Genomic DNA, 20,690 nt, shown 5'->3' with positions numbered 1-20,690 from the left:
TAATAATAGAAATAATAATAATAAACTTGGAATAAGTAACAGTCTTATAAAAGCTCTTATAAAAATGCCAGCCTAAACAACTGGGTTTGTTAAAAGAGTTACACAGACTTGGCCGACCTGACAGCGAGGAGGAAGCCATTCTGTAAAGTTGGAGCTAAAACAACAAAAGCATGGTCAGTGTTGTGCAAGTTCACACTTCACAAGAGCCAGCTCAAAGTTCAAAAATCACAAATGAACTACTTCCCATTAATTTCTTTGTATTTTAAAAAATTCTATTTCACTATAAGCTCCTCCTACCCACCAATCACTGCCATTTCTCAAACTACTTCATGGCCTTTCTCCTTTTTAATGAGTTCTTGAAATAATCATTCACTCACAGATATTATAAAAGACTGACACCTGGCATATGCTGGGTGCCGTAAACCCCGGCGTGCTGCTGTAAAACCCAAACACAGTTCCTCTTCTTCTGGTGTTTTTTCAGCTGTTTTACAAACAGCTTTTTGGTTCACAACCGCCACTTTCACATCCATTAGTTGCAAACAGATACATTCAGTTCATCGTTGATCAAAAAAATCGCGTTCAAGCGTGTTCAATGAATGGCGCTCATTTAGTATGTTCATGCAGAACACTGAGCATAGTCCCCTTTTGTTTTCAGCCTGGACCGCGGGACATTTAAGAGCAAATGGTCAGACAATCAATCTTGGTGAAGAGTACAGCGTTATAAGGTCATAAATATAAGAAGGTACCTCCTGAATGTGATGAGAAGGATCTTCAACTGAATTCTGAAGCGTACAGGAAGCCAAAGTAATTGGGCCACAGATGAGAGTGATAAGCTCTGTTTGTTTAGTGTTGGTTAAAAGCCTGGCTACATCGACACATACACTCTTTAGTTTTAAAATCACTTTTGCTACATTTAAGCCTGGCGGCCACACTACTCCAGGCATTTCAAGCAAAGACCTTTGGAAACACTGCTGACCTGTTTTAGTTCAAAAACTCCGGGGTTGTGTTTTATTCTGGACGGGCAAAAACAGAGACTTTTGGAAACGTTAACGCAGACGTGCACGTTCGCTTAGACTACCAGGGCTGGAGAACATGGGGAACGAATTGATGTGTGTGTTGCTGAACATGTTGTTTTTATGAGCAGCAGTAGTGCATTTATATTCTGCATTTTAATGCTACAACTACCTTTGCTCTTCATAGTTTTTTCTGCAACAAACTAACTGCAAAGTAGACAATCTATTTGTTTACACCGGCACGCGCATGCGCAGTGTTTGTGAATAGTCGCGTTTTCAAGTGTGTTAGCATGGATGGAGATAATTTCTAACCGTTTCTAATCCGGCTTCATCTGGATGGAGATCGTTATATAGGTATACTAAACTTAGGTATAGATGATCTGTTCTATCATGTTCTCAGATAATGTCAGAGTGATTTCAGCGATATTTCTGAGTTGCAAGAAACATGAGTGAACCAGTTTCTTAGTGTAATGGTCAAAGGTCAGGTTTTCATGAAATACAACTCTTTAGCAGAAAGTTTTATATTCCCTGTATGAGGTATGGACTAATGTTCTATGAAACTTTGAAAGTGGGCCAACGATCAAAATTTCTGTTTTGTCCAAAAGCAGCTGTAAAAGGTTTTCTCACATCTAGTCTTTGAGAGCAGTGAGGCAGTGGTGTCGAGTATCCAGATTTTCAAGATCGTCAAACAATACATAAAGCTAAAAGGGGTTATTGAGGGTTTAATGAGGGTCATGACAACTTCCATTTTTCCCAACTGTCTCTGACGAGTTGGCAAAAGAACATCCTAAAAAGCACAGCTAAAACAATCTGTACTATGCATTCAATCTCTAGCCACATTTGCAACCCAATAAAAACCTCCCACGTCGAGGAAGAGATTCTTGGAAAGACAGACAGGGTTCAAAGTATTCTCATGATAAAAAATTTAATCTTCACAGTGTGTTTAAATCATCAGGATGAGTAAAGTAACAGAGTCTGAAGCAGAATAAAAAACACCAAGAAAATAGAGTGCCTTTTAGAACAGTCCCTACCTTTACTTATATTGTTGTATTGCTCGTCAACATCTCAGTGGAAGATTTGCTGATGGCAGTTTTGGAAGCTGAGTCTTGGTAAATTGAGCACTGACTGTGTCCAAATTGGTCCAGCACTGTCTTTACCAGGCAGATGGATTCTGTGACAGCTGTTGTACTTGTTGCAGGTCCCAGTATTTCCACGAGGCATCAAGCTCTTTCCTGAGCCCTCCACTTCAGCCCACAGTCTTGACTTCACAGCTTCAAAGACCTTAAACCAGCAGAGAGAAACATGGCTTAATTGATAAGAACACTACTAGTGTAATGCTAGAAAGAAACATTTAAAAATATAATAACAAAATTAATAGAATATTTAGATAAAATAGAAAAATATTACTATCTCTTTATAGTGATTGTTTGCCAACACTTCTCTGTAAGGTTTGATTCTGCATGGTGAGAGCAAATAAATTTAGCATTTTCTCCTTAAAGCAAATGCTGAGAAGACGACATTTTGACAAGTTTGAAGTCAGAGCTGAGCAAAGCGGCATGGAAGATCTAACGGAGTCACCCATGTAAATTTGACAGTCCAACACTGGCAGATGATACAGCAGAGTTGAGGGGGCGGGGGTTCATTATCTCCTAATTACACGAGATTGAGCAGAGGCTTACTGAGCTAGAGCAGGAAAACATCTGCAGACTCGAGTGCGTCTCCCCAGATTCCAGCGCCAAGCCTGTAAAAATGCTGCATACTAACCAAAGGATTACAGCGTATGATTTTGCCAGGAACCTTTGGAGACAAATAAATGAGAAGGTAAAAACTAGAATAGAAGTGGGAAGGTGGTGAAGGACCGGGGAAGTACATTCAGCCAGTCCATTCACTAACTGAATAAACGTGTCTGCTTTTTTTTTTTTTGTACTATTCCCCTCAGCCAAAACCCAACTGTTTCAGCCACTGCAATCATGACCATGAAGCATCTGCTCTATCGTCATGATCTCTGAGAAAGTGTGACACAGCTTACCACGGGATACACAGTCAACCATTACGGCTTGACTAGATGACATGCTGCATTGTTATCGAGGAAAGATTCTTTTCAAGCAATCCATGTGAAGGTAGAATGAAAACTTCTTTTTCCTTTACCAAATTCATACAGCGGGGCCAGCTCCAAGCTTTCAACGGCTGACACTGTGACAAGGATAATGTCTTTCATTGTAGTTAAAAGTCTGAAGAAAAAACAAGGCCCTGGCAGTTTGCTCCAGATGTTGTTTGTGTAAATGCACCTAACAGAAAGAATCCCTTTCTATATGAAATGTCTGATTTTACCTTCATGACCCCTGCCCTTGCCTCACTAAGCAACAGCTGAGACGGGCTCTTTCCCCTCGCTACTACACACACTAAATCTTCAACACAAGAGGCACCAAAGCAAAGCATCTCAATCCCTTGAAAACACTGACTTGCCAGTTGTCCATTGCAATAAAGGTTGCTAAGATTTATCTTTTTTGAAGTGAGATCTGGTTATGATAGAGTCCACACGGTGACAGAATGATTATTCATCCGCGAGTAAGACTAAAGCAACAAAGTTAGCTGTACACAAAAGGTTTAGAATTGGATTTCAGTGCCTCATGTGGATATAGGCTCCTGTCACTGAATTGAGAGCAGCCCCTCCTCAGTTGCTGCTGTATAATGAGAAGATACTGTGCCATCTAGTGGACGTCTGTGGAACAACACCATCATGATGCTTTCAAATGCCAGTAATGGGGTAAACAAGTAGCTGTGTGCATCCAAGCTTTGCATTTATTTACCAGGCACTTCTAAAAAACAAATCTTTCTCTCCAAACAAGACTAAATAAATTACACCAGCTGACTGGTGTAATGAGGCAGGGACAGAGGACAGGAATGCAGAGCTTAATCAGAGCGTGATATTGCCCCCATCTACTCATCAGATTTTGAAAATTAGTAATCATTGAATTTTTTTAGTATTTACTTGCACCTGTCTGTGCCAAGCTGAAGAGGAAGGCAGATGAATAGGTTTCCATTCATCACAGAGAAATACATATTGGTTACCAATAGTGCACAACCTTGATCCAACACTGTCACATGACCTTCTTAACCACAGAGCTCATACAGGCTTGACTGAGTTTACAGGAGTGGGTGAAGGAACTAACTGCACTTTTTTTTTCTCTCTATTTAGAACAAAAAGACATGAGATTTTACTCAGACGTATACGACAGGACATTGACAGAATTCCTCCACTCAAAGGTTGTTGAGGCAATTCATTTAGTCCATTACCAAGCTAGTTCAGAGAGTGAAATTACATATCATGCCAGTGCTGCAGTGGGGCATATTCTCTATTACTTAATGCAATACTGTTTGTAGAGTTGCAGGAGTGCAGAAACAGTAGATCCACTAGTAAAGCACTAGGAGATATATAATAGCAAAAGAACTATAATAGTACACTCTATACACATCCACAATGGATTTCATTCCATGAGACATTAATGGGAAGCAGCAGACAGACCTGGGCCACAGAAATAGACAGTGGACCTAGCCTGGTTGGTGCATCCAATTAGCAATCATGGCAAAGCCTCAGCCCGAGGCTAATGGAAATGTAGATAAGATCCAATGGACAAATTGGAGGTAGGATATAATAAGGGTCTGGCAGATGGAGACCAGGAGCTTTAAGATGCTATCTGACACACATGCTGGTCGGCCTTGCTTCTGCTGACCAAGCATTAACAGCAGCCTTCACCCAAAGAGCAAGAAGAAAGAGAGATAATTGTGTCATATAATAATGAATTACTCTGGCACCAGTTCAGAGAACCGCAGATAGCGTTTGTCAGCACACCACTTGCTTTGTATGGCTTCCAATTTGGTTGAGTCAAATAAAACCCTGGCAGTGGGGAATCTATTAACATTTGCTCTCCCTTTTCCTTCACAAAAGAATAAAAAATTTGGAGAGGGGGCCAACTCTTTTCCATTACAATGTCTGAACTGAAGCCGCTTCGGCACTCAAGTGGAGACCATACTTTCTGCCTTGTCTGTTGTGTCTCAGGGCAGCATGCATATTTCATGTTAATTCCTTTCTAATTGCATCAATGAGCACTGAATGGAGAATTGCATGTGGCTTGTAGTGGCTGGTCTGACTACAGGGCAGGACTTAAGACATGCAACGTCCTGCTCAGCAGAGTAGATCGCTGAGACCAATTCTCTGAGTGTAATAAAGCTCCAGGCGACTCAGTGGGAGGAAGGGGGTAGGGGAGGCGAAGGTTCACTCTGCATGCAGCCGTAGGTGATTTGTCAGTATGGTAGAGAATGTGGAAATATAAGTGTGTGGGCGGATCAGTCTCTGTGTGTGTCTGTGCGTGAAGATGGTTTTCTCTGTATTTCGTCACCTCAAATTATCCATTATGTTTCTTTTCTTTCTTTTTGTTGCTGTTGCTTGTAAGCAAAACATTGATTTTAAAAAAAAAAAAATGTTTTATTGTAGGCTGATGAAGGTGTGTGGTATGAATGCTTAGCTTCCAAAGTAAGGTGTCTTCAGAGCATCGATTCAGTCACTCAGCATAGCCAATTTTATAAACTCTGAATGACTGTGAGACTCTAAGTGCAATGTTTGTTCTGTTGTGATCCAGATGTTGGCACTGTGACCTCAAATAGGCTAATGAGTTCCCTGTTTGAGTTCACAGATAAAAACTTTTTTTGTTTCATTTGACTGCGATAAAGTGCAAAGTGAGTGCACCAAATCTGTCGGTGTAAGTGGAGTGTTAGATCTAATGAAGGTAATTAAACAATACTAATTGTGCATTCCTAAACAAACAGCTTATTACCTTAAATCTAGCTTCTGTGAATGAAGCAAAATTGCTTCATCATGAGCAGCTGAGCTGAGGTGGAAAGATTAGCCAATTTTTCTGGTTTGATGCAGCATGCATATTCCTCAGCATCCTGGCTGCCTTATAATTAGAGAACATCAGAGAGAAGACGCAGCTAAGGCAGATATTTACCTCAAGCAGCTTTTCATTTAGCCATGTCTGAGTTGCATTCAAATCTTCTCAGAGACTCTTTGTTGCCAAGCAACATGAACCTGAGGTACTTTATGGCATTCTAGTTATAGAGTTTTCCCTTCAGGCTTTGACAATTCATATCTGAAATATACACTGACATCCCTGTCTTTTGACCTCAACAAAGACAATCTTCAAAATTAGAATTCAGCTGTGAAATGTTCTGCTGACACCAGAGGTGCATGACTGAGAAGGATTCCCCGTGATTCTCTAATGGAAAGTATCTTCTGCTTTCTCTTTATAATTGGATATGTACAGGACAAAGGAAATAGGTTATGAAATCATGACAGAAAAAGTACAGGTCAATAAAACCATGTGGAAATCTCTCAAGTAGAACGTGAAGTTCAAAACATCTCCATCTCTTTCTGCCAATATAAAGACTCAAAAAGAAGCTTTTATATCATTTAGATTTTTACCCTCGTCACTGACGTCCCTGTCACTTTCAGTCGGTATTAGGTTTGCCACTAAACGCCAGCTCAGAGAATTTGGCAGTGAGCCAGGTTGACATGGGTGAAGTTAAAGAGTGTGACTGTCTTCACGCAGAACAGTGTTTAGAAGTGACAGTTTGGCCAAGAATCACTGTCCCTCGCATGAGGTGAGAGATGGACCAGAGTGGGCCTCTCACATTGCTGGAAACTGTCCAGATTAATTAGAAGACATCTGGGAATACAAGCAGCTGACTCCGGCAGCTTCTCTTCCCCCTTCGTCTGACATTAAAGCCATCAAGAGTGGGTATCTATTCTGGGATCTTGGGGAGCAGGAAGGCTGCATGATTTATCAGGGATAATTTTGCAGCCTACCTGATGAATTTGTAAACAACCTAGATCAATCTGGCGTTGCTTTTACAAATGGCTGCAGTTTCTAAAAATGACAGATCGTTACAATAAAGGTTGAGGGGCAGGAGGGTTGTTAATATGGATCATGGCCTGGAGATAAACTCTGAACAGATTCTGAACACCAGCATTGATTTCCCATGCATCAAGAGGACCAACAGCACTTAGATGAACAACAAAGAACCTTACAATAGAGACCGAAAAAAACTGTGCTGAAAAAGACATACTGGAACAAACCGCAGCCGCTGGGACAAAGACAGCACATAAACCTTTTGTGATTAAACAGAAAGTGCTCCAGTCTTTGTGTTACAGCACCAGCTCCATGACAAGCATCTAGCCCACTGCGATTTTGCTGAATTCTCTTCTCTGCATATCAACCCCTTAATCTCTGAATGTGGCACTTTAATACTGCGTAGTGTTGAAGCAGCAAACTCATAACACCGTCTGCAAAGATACAAAGGCTGATATTTTGGGTGTCTCTTTTCTGCGAGAGAGAGATCATTTGCTGAAGGAATGCATTCTTCGGGGAATGTGACCAGGTTTAAGCCACAGACATATGGAATACAACAGAATAAAATAAAGTGGAAAAGTGAGGGCTGTTTTTAAGCAGGCTTACAGTGTGTTCTTAACCTTTAGAGCAACAGAGATGGAGAAGTAGGGCAGTGCTGTTTCCCATGTATCCAACCAAATGAACTGTAATTGCCTGAGGAGCTGGAAATCAGCCCCGAGGTTAAAACAAGAAGGAAAAGCTCATTCAGTACCGTGATCAGCAGTGATGACTGGCAGGTCATTGTTAACACTCAGAAAACAAACAACTCCTGCATAAAGAGCCTTGCCGGAAATCACCAGGGATCAGTGATATAAGAAATAACTAAGCGATGGGCAACAGGTTTAAGATTATTCTGATAATGGAAATGCTTTTAAATGCTAATTAGAAACCGAAACGGATTATATAAAATTTTAGTGTGGATCACAGATGGCTCTGTGTTCTTAGAGTTTAATACAGTGTATATAATATTTACATGCAGCTTGTGATCTTGTAAGTGGGTCAAAGACGATGTAGGAGAATTAATTTATGATGTATAAACTCCCCACTTGCTTTGTTTAACTTGTATGTAGCTCCATTATATTTTATCCGGGTTGTAAAACAAAAGCTTCTTTCCTATAACGTCAGCCCCTCCTTGGGGGCAGCGCAACAGGCTGTAAATACAACACTGACACTGTCATCTAGAAAGTTGATATAACACGTTACTATGCAGTTCCCCTCTTAAACATCACGCTCTCACAGGACAATAATATTTGGATTCATCTGGAGCAAGCGGCAACCTCTGTGGATGAAAAATGAAGCCAACACAGAAGAGCCAAAAACTGTAGTTCTTCAAATGGCCACTTGAGGCTGGCTCCAAAACAGAGTCAATCCAGATGGACTCCCATCTTAAAATGCCCAACTTTACAGCAGAAAAAAAGATGTTTACAGTCTGGTAAAAAAAAACAAAAAACAGTCTTCATCTCTTTATTTATGGGGCCTTAAATGTTTATTAAGGCTTAAAGTTATGCATAATTGAGGGCGTGCCACTTTGAGTGACAGGTGGGTGAGCGTATGCTTGCCACAAACCAGCATGTACTGAAGTCTCAGTGGAGGACGCCACTCTGAACTCTCAGAAACCTTTGGATGACACCTCTGGCTATGTCCATCTTTATTTACAGTCTATGGTCCATGGTGAATATAAGTCGAATTTTCCCTCTTTCTTTAACTCTGTTTCGATCTCAATCAACCTTGAGGTTTTCCACCATCTTTCACCAGCTAGTCGCTAACTTTCGCTTACAGTGCTCGGAGCTTTTCTGTTGAAAACAGGCGCCTGCAACTGAAGACAAGGTACAAAACAATAAAGCTGTGGCCCATAAAACCAAAACAAATGAGTTGTCGCTAAAATGCTCCGTAGCTGAGGGGAACTGTGGTTGTTTGTCACCATAGCAACATGTTTGGTAGTACTAAACATTATTTCTTTCCAAAATAATTGGTTTGTGATGTAAATCAATTTACTAAGATTGAATAGAAATGTTGGAAATCTTTTTTAAAATGATGGTGCCACAAACTGCTGCTGTTATTTTCCCCTTTTGCTGTACAGTGCTGAGCAAAATTGGACAAATATATTTGAAAGAAACACTGCAAAATTGAACCAGTTTCTTTCTGTTATTATTTTAAGTTGTTATAGTGAGATGAGAAAACTATTTATATTAGAATTAGAAAAACAATCTTCTGAGAGAATGCTGATTTGTTTTTGTATTTTTTTATCTCTCAGATGCGAGGCTGTCGATATTAACTCATTCATCATTTCATTTCAGCTCCATTTGACGAGCTCATCCTGTAGTGTGGTTTAGAGGAAGACGTAAACTGTCCACACAGGATATTTTTAAATGATTATAGTGACGTGCTGACTTTTTCTCACCCTCAGGCCAAATGTTCCGCTTACACACCTCTCAATATCTAATAAGCAAATTAATGAAATTTACTGCACATCTTCAGCTAGTGAGTGTCAACAGATGTCTGAGTTAAGTAGATGACATGGCATGGAGGGTGTGCGCTGACCTCTCCAGAATGCCTTGTGTCTATGATATTGCACCATTTAATATGCAAATAAAGAGAAAGCTGCGCTGATGGAACTGCCTGTCTGCATTTGTTGACCTGCTGGGGAAGCGCTTAAACATGCTGCATTTGTCTCACTTAGAGAGGAGGTGTATATGTAGTGCCATTTGGAAAGGGTGTTGAGGCAGGCCATGTTTGAGTTCATTTACCTTCATTAATGAACCGAACACTTGAGGCGGCAGTATTCTACATGAATTTTAGATGTGGCTGAAGAGGTAGGTGGACCCTAAGGAGTCCCCAGTTGCCAGATACCTATTAGTGCAGGGAGAAAAAAAATAGAAACAAAACAAAAGAATCATTTTTAAAAACCATTCATCAGCGGGTCTGTAGTGCTCCATTCTGCCTCCAGTAAGCTGAAGCTCCTATTCTGAGTCCAGCAGCAGCAGCAGCAGCAGCAGCAGCTCTTTTCAGCTAGTTACCTTCCTCCTACTCACATGAGCAAGCTCAGCTCTCTCTGTGTAGCGCAGATATAAATGGCTCCTGTAAATTACATAAAAACACACTGCCATTACACGAATGATTCACTGTAGTCTAAATCAATCTGAACAATATTTTCCTTAGCAGTAAGCAGTATAAACATTTAAGCTGTGCGATTTTCCCCTCAGTGCTTGTCTTTCAGTGCTTGACACGACATAGAGTAGAATAATGCTGGAGATACATCAGCTTTGTTCAATTGTGTTTCCTGGGTTACATAACCATTAGCCTATGCCAATTTCCAACATGTTCCCAAACCATCACCAAGTGCTTTGCGTTGCTTAAGCACAAAACTATAAAAACCTTAATCATGCTATAGTTGCCAGAATATTGTAATTAAAAACGAAAAAAGAAATCATAATTCAGCATTATCCTAACCAGCATTACATTACAAAACATCTTAGCCGATGCCAATTAGGTGAATTAGCTAATTGATGGATGGACAGACAGGCAACAGTAAAGGTAGCAAGCTTTGAGGAAAACATATGTGATATCATTGGATGGAATATAAATAACATGCCACTTTTAATTTCACGTGTGATGTTTACACATTTTAAGCTTTTCTGGTGTCCCACATGTCATTTAATGCTGTTTTAATTGGGGTTAGGGGTTAGTCAGTAAGTCAGTCGAAACTGCGTAGTCATAACAGTTGAAATGACTTCATGTTAGTCATAGGCAATTTGGTGATACCAGGCTGAAGAAAAAGTTTAGTTTTCCCCCCAATGAGCCTCGTCACATTTTAGGATGTCCTCTGGAATCTTTTCAACAGGAACTTCCCTCGTATTCTCATCTTGTCCAAGATAAATTGGCTGCCAGCCAGCTGGATCGGATCATTCTGGTCTAAATGAAGAGTGAGACAGACGAGTCGGCCTTGTCAATTTGTTGCCAATATCCTGGCTCACAGTGCTCCCCGACCTGCCCACTTCAATCCTCCACATTATTAAGAGCATCTCAATCCATGCAGAAAGGAGTGGAGCTATTAAAGCAAAGTCATGTCAAGACGTTCAGCTTTAATTATTAGCATATTAGAATTAAAACCCTTATATCCTGTGCCAGTGATGTCAGGTGAGAGTCATTTATTAGATGCAAGGGGATGACTTTATTATGCAGCAAACTCTGATGCGTGGTTTATTACGCAGTCACTTTGGCATATACCTGTCACCTCTCCATTTCATTCAGATAAATGCTCTGGCAGCTCCTCCAACACCCTGTCTTCATCACTTTACTCTCCTTTTGGAGACTTTATGGAAGTTTAGCAAATGGAGGCAGCACCCAGACAGGGTTTAAAGCAGGAGAAATGACTGCCATTTCACCAACAACAACTGATATAAATGCTGACAACGTAATTTAAAGGCTTGTGTAACCTTTGACAAAGCAGTTTGGTAAGCCAACTGGTCCCCAAATAGCTTTGCTGACATTAGGAAAAACAATCTACATTTACCTTGATTTGTGTAAACCCATTTCCGTGGACAAACTGCCTGTACCATGAGATTAATGAGTTAATCCAAGCTGTTGTCTTGTCCTCTCGTGAATAAAGGAAGTAAATAATCATGGATGTGGGTGTCATTATGTACTTAAGGTCTTTAGTTCTTCTGGATGCTGAATAAAATGAGAGAACTTTATCTCAATTGTGGCTGATAAACACAAAACCGTTTGTAGAAACAAGGAAAGATGCCTCAATGAATCAGGGCAGAGAAGACATTTGGATTACAGTTTATCAGAAGCCCACTTACAACAAACACTCACAGTTTGTCACTGTTTCAGATGGAGCTGGGTTATACTCCATCATAATGTGCTGTAAACTTCTTTTCTGCTTCTTTGTCTTAAGATGAAATTCCTCCCACTGCACCACTGTGCCGGTGACATCTGCAGTCTTCAGAGCTCTGTGTGAAGCAGAAAGTTCACATGGACCTCAAAATAAATGGATGACTAACAAAAAATATAAAAAGTAATATATCAAGATGAAATTCAAAGCTGAATGGAAAATATATGCATAAAAGCTGCCAATACTAAAATTTCAATTTCAGATTTAATTCAACCCTGTCAACAAAATACGCTAGGAATTTTTATTATGATAATCATATGATTCTGTGATGAAAAGCATGTAGGAATTCAAATAACCACCTGACATCTCATTTTCATATTTTTTTTACAAGATTGTCAAAACTTTAAATCTGCACCATTATTATTTTTGCATGGCTTTTTATCTACCCTGTCATAATTCAACTACAAATGAAATTCTTCTTTTGCATTGTCATTTTTAAAACAGGTTTGTCAATCACACTGTGTAGGAGGGGATGGGAAGAACAGACAGTTCTTGTTTGTTCCAGTTTACTAAGGCTGGGAATCTCCAAATGTACTGATGCAAACTGCCAAACCAGCAGAAAGATCAGAGAGGGGAGAGAACACAAGGAGGACGATGACGGAGAACAGCAAGTACTGTTCATTTTGACAACCCGTGTATGGTTTTAGTTTTGCCATAGCATGAATATCTTGAAAGACAAAATTTCTGGTCACAGTTGTTTATTCACTGTCATTTTAATTTAGTCATATGCTCTGTCATAATGCACTACACATTTATATTCTCTCATATCTACACTGTTGCTCATAAAGTTGGAATAAAATATTTTTTAAAATATTTTTTTAGAGCCAAACAAATGTTATGCATGAATTCATTTCACCTGGGTAATTCGGACACATAATTTAATCATTGCACCTGGTCAAAAGTGATTACTGATGCATTTAAATAGGGATAAACAGAGGATTGCGTCTGAAAACAAAATTATTCCAACTTTATGGGCAACAGTGTACTTGCTAAAATGACTATACTGTAAATCTGAGCAAAAGAAAACTGTGGGTTACAGTTTCAGTAGACTAAACATATACCTAGAGTGAGTGATTACAAAGACAAAACAGGAACAAAACCAGAATGTCACAACTTACACAATATGTAGCTACTCTGCTTTAGCAAATGCTAGTCAGTGGTAATGCAGAAAGGAGCGTGATGTTAGTTACTATAGTGCAGCACAATGTGGAGGTTGGGGCAGTGTATGGTCAAATTGTTCATCACCAATATCCACCACCGGAGCTTGTGTCCTGTGTCATACTAATAGTCAGTGTGGACCTTTTACTGTAACTATGACCACCATTTTTTCTAACCTCGACTGCCACCATAGGCCTACTAGAACGGTAGAATGGAATAGAATACAATGGAAGTAGAATGATAGTGTTGGTCACATGCTTGCTCATAAAACACTACACATTAACAGTACTACACTCTCAAACATATACAATATGTTATCCCAAATGTTACCTGATATTTCTCACTTAAAAATTCAGCATTTGAGTAGACACATTGTGCTGCTATTCCACTTGGAAAGTATAATAAGATGATAAGTTGGTCAATAACATGACCAAGCTTGCTAATGTTAGCGCTGATGGTTTCCCACTGCAAGTTTTAGAAAAATAAGACACGAAAACAGGTGAAGTCTATAGTAGGTGCTGCACTGAGGAAGGAACTTCTAAAGAGGCTAACAAACAGAATGCATACACTGTACACCTCATTATTAATGGATATCACGCAGGTGACTGGGGTGTCTTTTCAGTTTTGCAACTTTCTCCACTTACTTTACCACCTTTGCTGTAGACCTCACACCACTGAAGGGGGTTACAATGTGCAGGGCATTACAGATTTCAACTTTAAACTGAGAGAGAAAAAGAAAAATGACTACTTCAGCGATGTGCAGCATCTAGCCAGGCATCATTAAAACCCAACTTATACTATGACTATCTTTAATTTTAAAGGGTCATTTCACCCAAATTAAAATAAAAAAATCTTAACTTCCCATGTTGCCATGCAATAGTTTTTCAGGTTTAAATCTGTCTGTGAAATTGGAGAATGGGAGGACAACTAAATTTAATTTGTGATGCTCACCGTGGCAAAAAAAACTTTAATGATTCAAAACCAACTTCTCTTGCCGGTTCGTGTCCTGGATAATTCATAGAGCATACACTCAACAGTTGTCAAAGGGTCTGTTCTTCAGAGGAAATTGTTCTCTGAATAATCCAGAGTAAAATGTTAGAAAATGCTTTATAGTCCAATTATTTGTCAATTTTCGGTTTGGTTGTTTCTTCTGGTCCTGAAGAAAGAATAGGCCTATTTCAGTTCAATTCAATTGTATTCATACAGTGAGACTGACATTAAACTTCAAATAATGGTGAAAAAAATGATGTTTACTCAACCAGCAAGGAGGGATTTTCCACTGAAAATGTAGTGGGATGGAAACCTACCGCTAAAAATCACTGTGCTGTGGCGGATTGACTCATCTGCTCAAGTAGTTCCAAAAATAAACTTGTCTGCATTTTTAATAGTGAATTCGTATTATTTTAAAATTCATGCATCCACAGACAATGTAATTCAAACAATGAACAGATTTGTGTTATTCAAAGGCAGGTTCTCCATGCACTGGACAGTGGACTGCATAGTGCACACAAATAATTTTAATGTTATTTTTACTGAGCTTTAGACTTGTTAGTCTATCAGTCTAACAAGACTGATAGACTAACAACTAACAATAGTTTCTTAAACAATATCTGACACAAAGAAATTGGCAGATAAGTCCAAGTGTTATTCTATCCAGTGTTTTTTATATTGTCACTCTGGACGGATCCCAATTTATGTGTCAAATCAGTGTATTGTAATCAGATCGGTCGATCCAAGCACACAATCACACTTCCTCCTTTACGCCAACAACAATTTTCAAAAATATGTGGGAAGACTTTGAGTGTGTTTGAAAGACTCTTCATTAGGTATGTGACTCCTGACTTGATTCACACACATATCACTTGTTTTCTTTTGAGATTGTGCTCAGGACAGAGTAGCGATTAGACTATCCATGGCAGCCATCCAAATCAATCACTCTACACTCATTTTAAACCCTTGATTATTTCCAACAATCACATAAAAACCATTATCCCCTTTTAGCTGTGAGTGGAAATTGTTGGACACAGTGGACAACAATGACTCTGTGACAGCAACAGTGGACTATTTTCTCAGCATGGAATATTTCCCCTGTTTTTTTCGAGTGGATATCATTGACTTAGGGGAAAGGGGTTAATCTGATATAAACTTATTCATTTTGCATTTGACTGGCCACCCACATGGAGCTGTATTTATATAGTGAACACTATGAATCTGTAATCTTTAGGAGAATCCGTGTGTGTGTAATGACGCACATGTTTCCACTAGATGGCCCTTGCACCCAGCTGTGCTGCCTCTTGAGGAGTCATGTTTGATTAGCACTTGGTCTAACTGCTGCTTAATTCTTGCTCATCACAACAATAACATATAACTTTTATTGTAAGTGACCCTAGAGTCCATAATTGTTTTTATTCATTTCATTTATTTATTTTATAGTAGACCTACTCTTGAATCTTGACTCTTGACTCTGGACTGTACCATTAGTTCCCTATCTACAGTATATTCAAAGTATCTATAAAATGTTCTAATCTATATATAATTATGTAAAACCTTTGTGTATAGAGATGCAAAAGCATTACAAACTACGTAGTAAGTCAGAAATAGACTCCTTCAAAAAAAACAACACCAGTGTTGTGGAGAGTACAATATGTTCTACCCATTTGAGGAAGTGGTTTGCTCACTAGACTATGTCACACGCGATCCTCATTTAACGCCTGATATTGAAATCATTTCACTGAGCAATTTGTGATCAGCCACTCCTGAGTAGACAAATAACCAACTGCAGATGTCTGCCCAAATGAACAATGGTCGGGTTGACAAATGCATTGCACTAAAGCCAAGAAAGTCTCTTTGTAGGATGGGAGATGTCAGTCACTATCTTGTGTTAGACATAAATTGCTCCCTCCGTAATGATGGATTTCCCTCCCAAGGCCTCTCATAAACATCTCAGAGCTGAATGCCCCCCCCCCCACAAGTCAGCCTGTGGGCTCTCACTCAAAATATTACAAGGTTTCTTTTGTTTCTTCTGGCAGCATGGTACCCAGGGATCCATCTACACTGCCCCACATGGGGATACTGGGTGTCAGAGGACTGCTCAGCCTTGACGTGGCTTTAAGGCACAAGCTGAGCTGTACTGGTAGAGCTGGTACCATTCCTCTTGATGATTTATTGGCTGGAGACTATGATAAAATATCGTGGAGGCCTGGATATTCTTCTAAAGGAAACAGTAGACAGCTCAGTGAGTGAGAGAGGGAGGATATTTGAGTGGGGGTGTTTTGTCCAAAGCCGAAAAGTCATCGACTGCAGGGCAGGGCGTGAATGGGAGTGTGTGCAGGTGGTGTGTGGGCTGTCCAGCCTTCATCCTGACTGGGTCAGTTTACCTCTCTGTCCCCACATACTGACCTTTTAATATGGGCTATACCTCCTCTTCTTTCACCCTGGCTTTTATGGCCCCATGTAAATCTCTCTCCGGTAACACAAGCTTGTCAGCCCTCCTCTAGCCCCTTTCTTTTCAACACATTTATCCTCACAGAGAATTCAAAGAGGCACTGCGGCAGAGAGGTGGTCTGTGGGCCTACTCGACTTGAAATAGATTGAAAAAGGCTGAGGGATGATCAAAAAGGAGAAAGTCCGGAGCGAAACCTTAGACATGGGAACGGCTGGACACTCCAGTGGGTAAGAAAGCCCCACTCAGATGAAAGGCAGTCGTCCATCAATAAGTCATTAAAGCAGACATGTAAACCCAGAAACAAGAACGCTGACAATCACAGTCGCTCTGCTCCAAGTGTGAGCTCACATGAGGGCATGGAGGGGGATTGAAGGTGAGCCCTGAAATTAATAAAAGATTATATGAAAACTAAGAATGGGTCAAATGAGGAAGTGATGAGCACCATCTGGTGGATTTTTTTTTGGGGGGGTGTCTTAACTGCCTTTTATTCACTCTGTGTGTGATGAGGAAAAACTCCACAAGTTTTCTGTTTGTTATCAGGCTCGATGCAACAGTGGAAAGTCAGTGAGAGGAGGTCACTATCAGCTCAGACAGGATTCCCTTTTACAACATGATGTTTAGCCATAAAATACCACCCAGTCAGTTTTACATCTTCAGGGCTGTTTGTGCTCTATTTATAGAAAAAGAGAAATACATGGATGGATAAGCAAACAACAACACTATACATCTTACAGTTTTCTCCAGCTGGCGAAGGCAAATGTTGTTTGTTGATGTGTATGCCTTTGCATGTGCGTTCATGTGACCCTATGAGGGAAAAGTGTGGCACCAACCTTTACAGGGCTATAATTTTATCACTGGCGGTCCAAACAAGCATCCCTGACCCTGATCTGTCTTAGTTAAGCAATAAAAGATATAATAGTCTGACAGGGGTCACAGCAGCACTTAGTCATGTCGCTGATGTCACATGTTGAGACCAGGAAGCTTCTGGAGAGAGGCATATAACAAAATTTACTAGGCAGTAATTTCAAATGCTTTGGCAGGTATAGTGACAGCACAATGTTGGGTTTTATGCTGTAAAGTCTGTGCGCCGGGGGAGTAAAACCGTAGCAAAGGCACCGCAGTTGCTACCATACAAACATATTTCATGATGTTTCACATCTGATATGACGGCCTTTTCCCAGCTATTTCACTAATAATGTGGCATATTAACCTCAAGACGCCTTAATAATTTAAATAGTGTTGCAGCTGCTGAATGCCGTTCGTACCACCGTTCCAAATTGCTTTGTGTTTTCTCAGTGTGACTGCTGTGAGGTGTTATGCATCACTTCTAAATTACAGAGACATAACTGCACTCAATAGGCCTGTGCGCCGAATCCTAATCATCTGATAGACTTCAGCTCTAAGCCAACTAACGATCTGGAATAGCTTTGTTGCAATGATTGTGTAAAAGACTCAGGACCAAACAAAGTCATTGTACAAATGTCACCCCCTTTCAGCCATTAGTTGTGGGTCACTTTAACTGCTCACTATCAGACCTTTCATGGCTCTGTGCTTTAATGACTTGAAATTCCCTGAACAAACACAGTCAGGGAAGAGGTCACATGCAGCTCCCCTTTCACTCTTTCACTGTGGGGTTGGTTTTGTTTGTTTGTTTGAAGGGTTCTTTACCAATTTGACACAGAAACACATCAACCTCCCAAAATGACCCCAAAACAATACTTTAAGGGAAAAGTGAAACTGTGATATAATTCCATCAGCATTGCTGTATTTGCTCATTGTGAAAAACTGTTAGATGTAAGTAGCCAGATGGCGCTTAGAATAAGGCAATTCATTCAGCTTTGGATGTCTTAGTCAGTGAGCGTTCACCTGTGTTTTAAGATGAACAGAAGTTATGTCATCTTGTCGTGAGGAAACTCTTCTTTGTTTTTGATGTAGCACCATTCAAAGACTCTTCAACACTGAGGTTTTTAAATAAAGTGGAAAGCAGCATCACAAAAGGCAATACTAATGTGCATTGTCCATTTTGTTGAGGAAACACGTTTGTCTTTTCTTGGCTAGTGCAGCTAGATTGAATGCAAGCAAATTTCATCCCCCAAATGCAACATTTTTAAGAGCCTGTGAATTAGGTGATTAAAATTGTGGTGGACCAAGAGTCTGTTTTAAGAATTTTGACTCATTTGTCACAGTCATCCAGAGTTGGTTTGTCGTTGTGATTAATTGCTGTGTCTGCTTGTGTGATGGTTGTTCCATGTGACTGGCTCACCTTGTCATTTGCTCTTCTTTTGCAAAAGACCTTTTCTAAATGAGTCTTTCTGAATAAATAAAGCTGAACTAAACATGAACTCCACTCGGAGAACAGAGGATCCCGCGTGGTGGAAATGGCTGCTGCTTCAGGTGGCAGTGGAGGAATTAAATTCTGCATTTTTTTTTTAATGATGATCACAGATGAACTTCCCGAGAGCGAAATGCTTAACTGTGGATAAATGGTTGTGGACACACGGACACGGCTCTTTCATCTGCATTGGTTGTGGACATGGGCTGAGTGTGTTAAGTGATGCATCATGAATGACTGGCAGTGGGACCGCTGTAGCTGGTCTTTTCCTGCCTAGTGAGCAGCTAATGGTGCAGATAGCAAATCCTGGTGGGGGAGAAAAGCACTGTGGCCCTGCTATGATGCCAGATGTGCTGTCAACTCTGTATTGTTGGCAGCAACAAAGCACACACACAAGGTTCAACGCTTGTAGGGTATTCACATTCAGAATGAGAAACACTGCCATTAACGATTCTGCTGCTCGCACCCGCCCGCCTACACCGAGCACTATAAAACTGCCGTTTATTCTCATATCAGCATTTAAGACTTATTTTTCTCGAAACAGAAAAAAAAAATTCTGCCAGTGGAGTGACATGATTCCACATCTTCCTGGACCAGTTTATCTTATTTGAGAAATTTACAAGGAGTGAGTGTAACAGTCTTGACAAAATATGGCAGGTCGGTATCAAGTATCAAGAAAATAACACTTATTTTGAGGAATTTCTCAAAGACGTCGGTTTGTGTTGAAAACAGGTGAAATTGTCAGAGTCTTTTCATCTGTTCTAACAAGAAAAAAGATCTTAGGCCACAATAATTGAGCAAATGACTTAGATGGAGATTTGATTTCGCAGTGAACTGAACAGACAGCGAACACATACACATACACATAATGGGAAGGAATTGAGACATACACACAAACATATACACAGACAAAAGTGAACACACCATATCCACACAGACATGGCACACCCAAAGAATCACAGACACACAAAGAAACATAAATACTCACACACACACACGCACCCTCCCCCGTTACTGGTGGAGGGGCGCCCATCTGCCCTCAGAAGCAGAGACACAATGACCAGATCAGACAAGTCGACTAATGAGCAAGACTTTTCTGCTGTTAAAAATTCATTCACCGCCTCTCGCTGTCAAAAGACCTGCAATCTCTGCAGCCGCATCACAGCCGTGACAGCGAAGCAGGGTTCATCTATGAAAGCTGGGCTGTGTGTTTCCAAAGCACTGGCTCAACTGCTTTAGTGTGAATGACTTAATCACCTGTGGCTTTTTTTAAGCAATGCATCACAAAGGTCAGTTCTGTGCCGGCTAAGACATGAAACTGTTTGTTGCGTAAGGATTGAAGGCAAAACGCTTTGTAGCCATGTCAACAAAAAAAAAAAAAAAAAAAAAAAGAGCTGGTGTTTTGACACAGTCTGACGCCAGCGCGGTAGCGTGATGAGACAAAAACAAGGTTCTCTCTGTAGCCATCGAGCAGTTCATCTTTCCAAACCTCTCACGCAATCTGAGATGAGGGAAGTGTGACTTGGGTAGGAGGGTGGCTTCCGTAGTGTCTCGTGGTCGTGGCAGAGTGGGGGTGGAGGTTCGGGAGGCTATTGATCTAACTCTGGACATCTGTGGCATCTATTAGGGTGCGTTGTCAGTCATCGGGGAGGGGAAGTGAGGGCAGAGTGTAGTGGTTTTTTCATGCTTACGTGCGATGGTGCAGGCAGCCAGCAACAGCAAGACAAACAGGTTCACTAAGAGTTCACCCTGTTCTGCTACCAGTCCAACAAAAGCAACGTGTTTTTGTTTCTCTCTGTCCTATTGCTGTTTATTTCTCTTTCTCTGTCTCCCAGACTCCATGCTGAACACTGCCTCAGCATGCGCATGAGAGAGTTTAAGTGTTTACTTGCACTTG

Source organism: Seriola lalandi, unplaced genomic scaffold, assembly GCF_002814215.2.
Source record: "Seriola lalandi dorsalis isolate HSWRI2012SDOR001 ecotype SW California unplaced genomic scaffold, Sedor1 jcf7180002054758, whole genome shotgun sequence".
Taxonomy (NCBI): domain Eukaryota; kingdom Metazoa; phylum Chordata; class Actinopteri; order Carangiformes; family Carangidae; genus Seriola; species Seriola lalandi.
Note: the sequence above shows the minus strand (reverse complement) of the source record.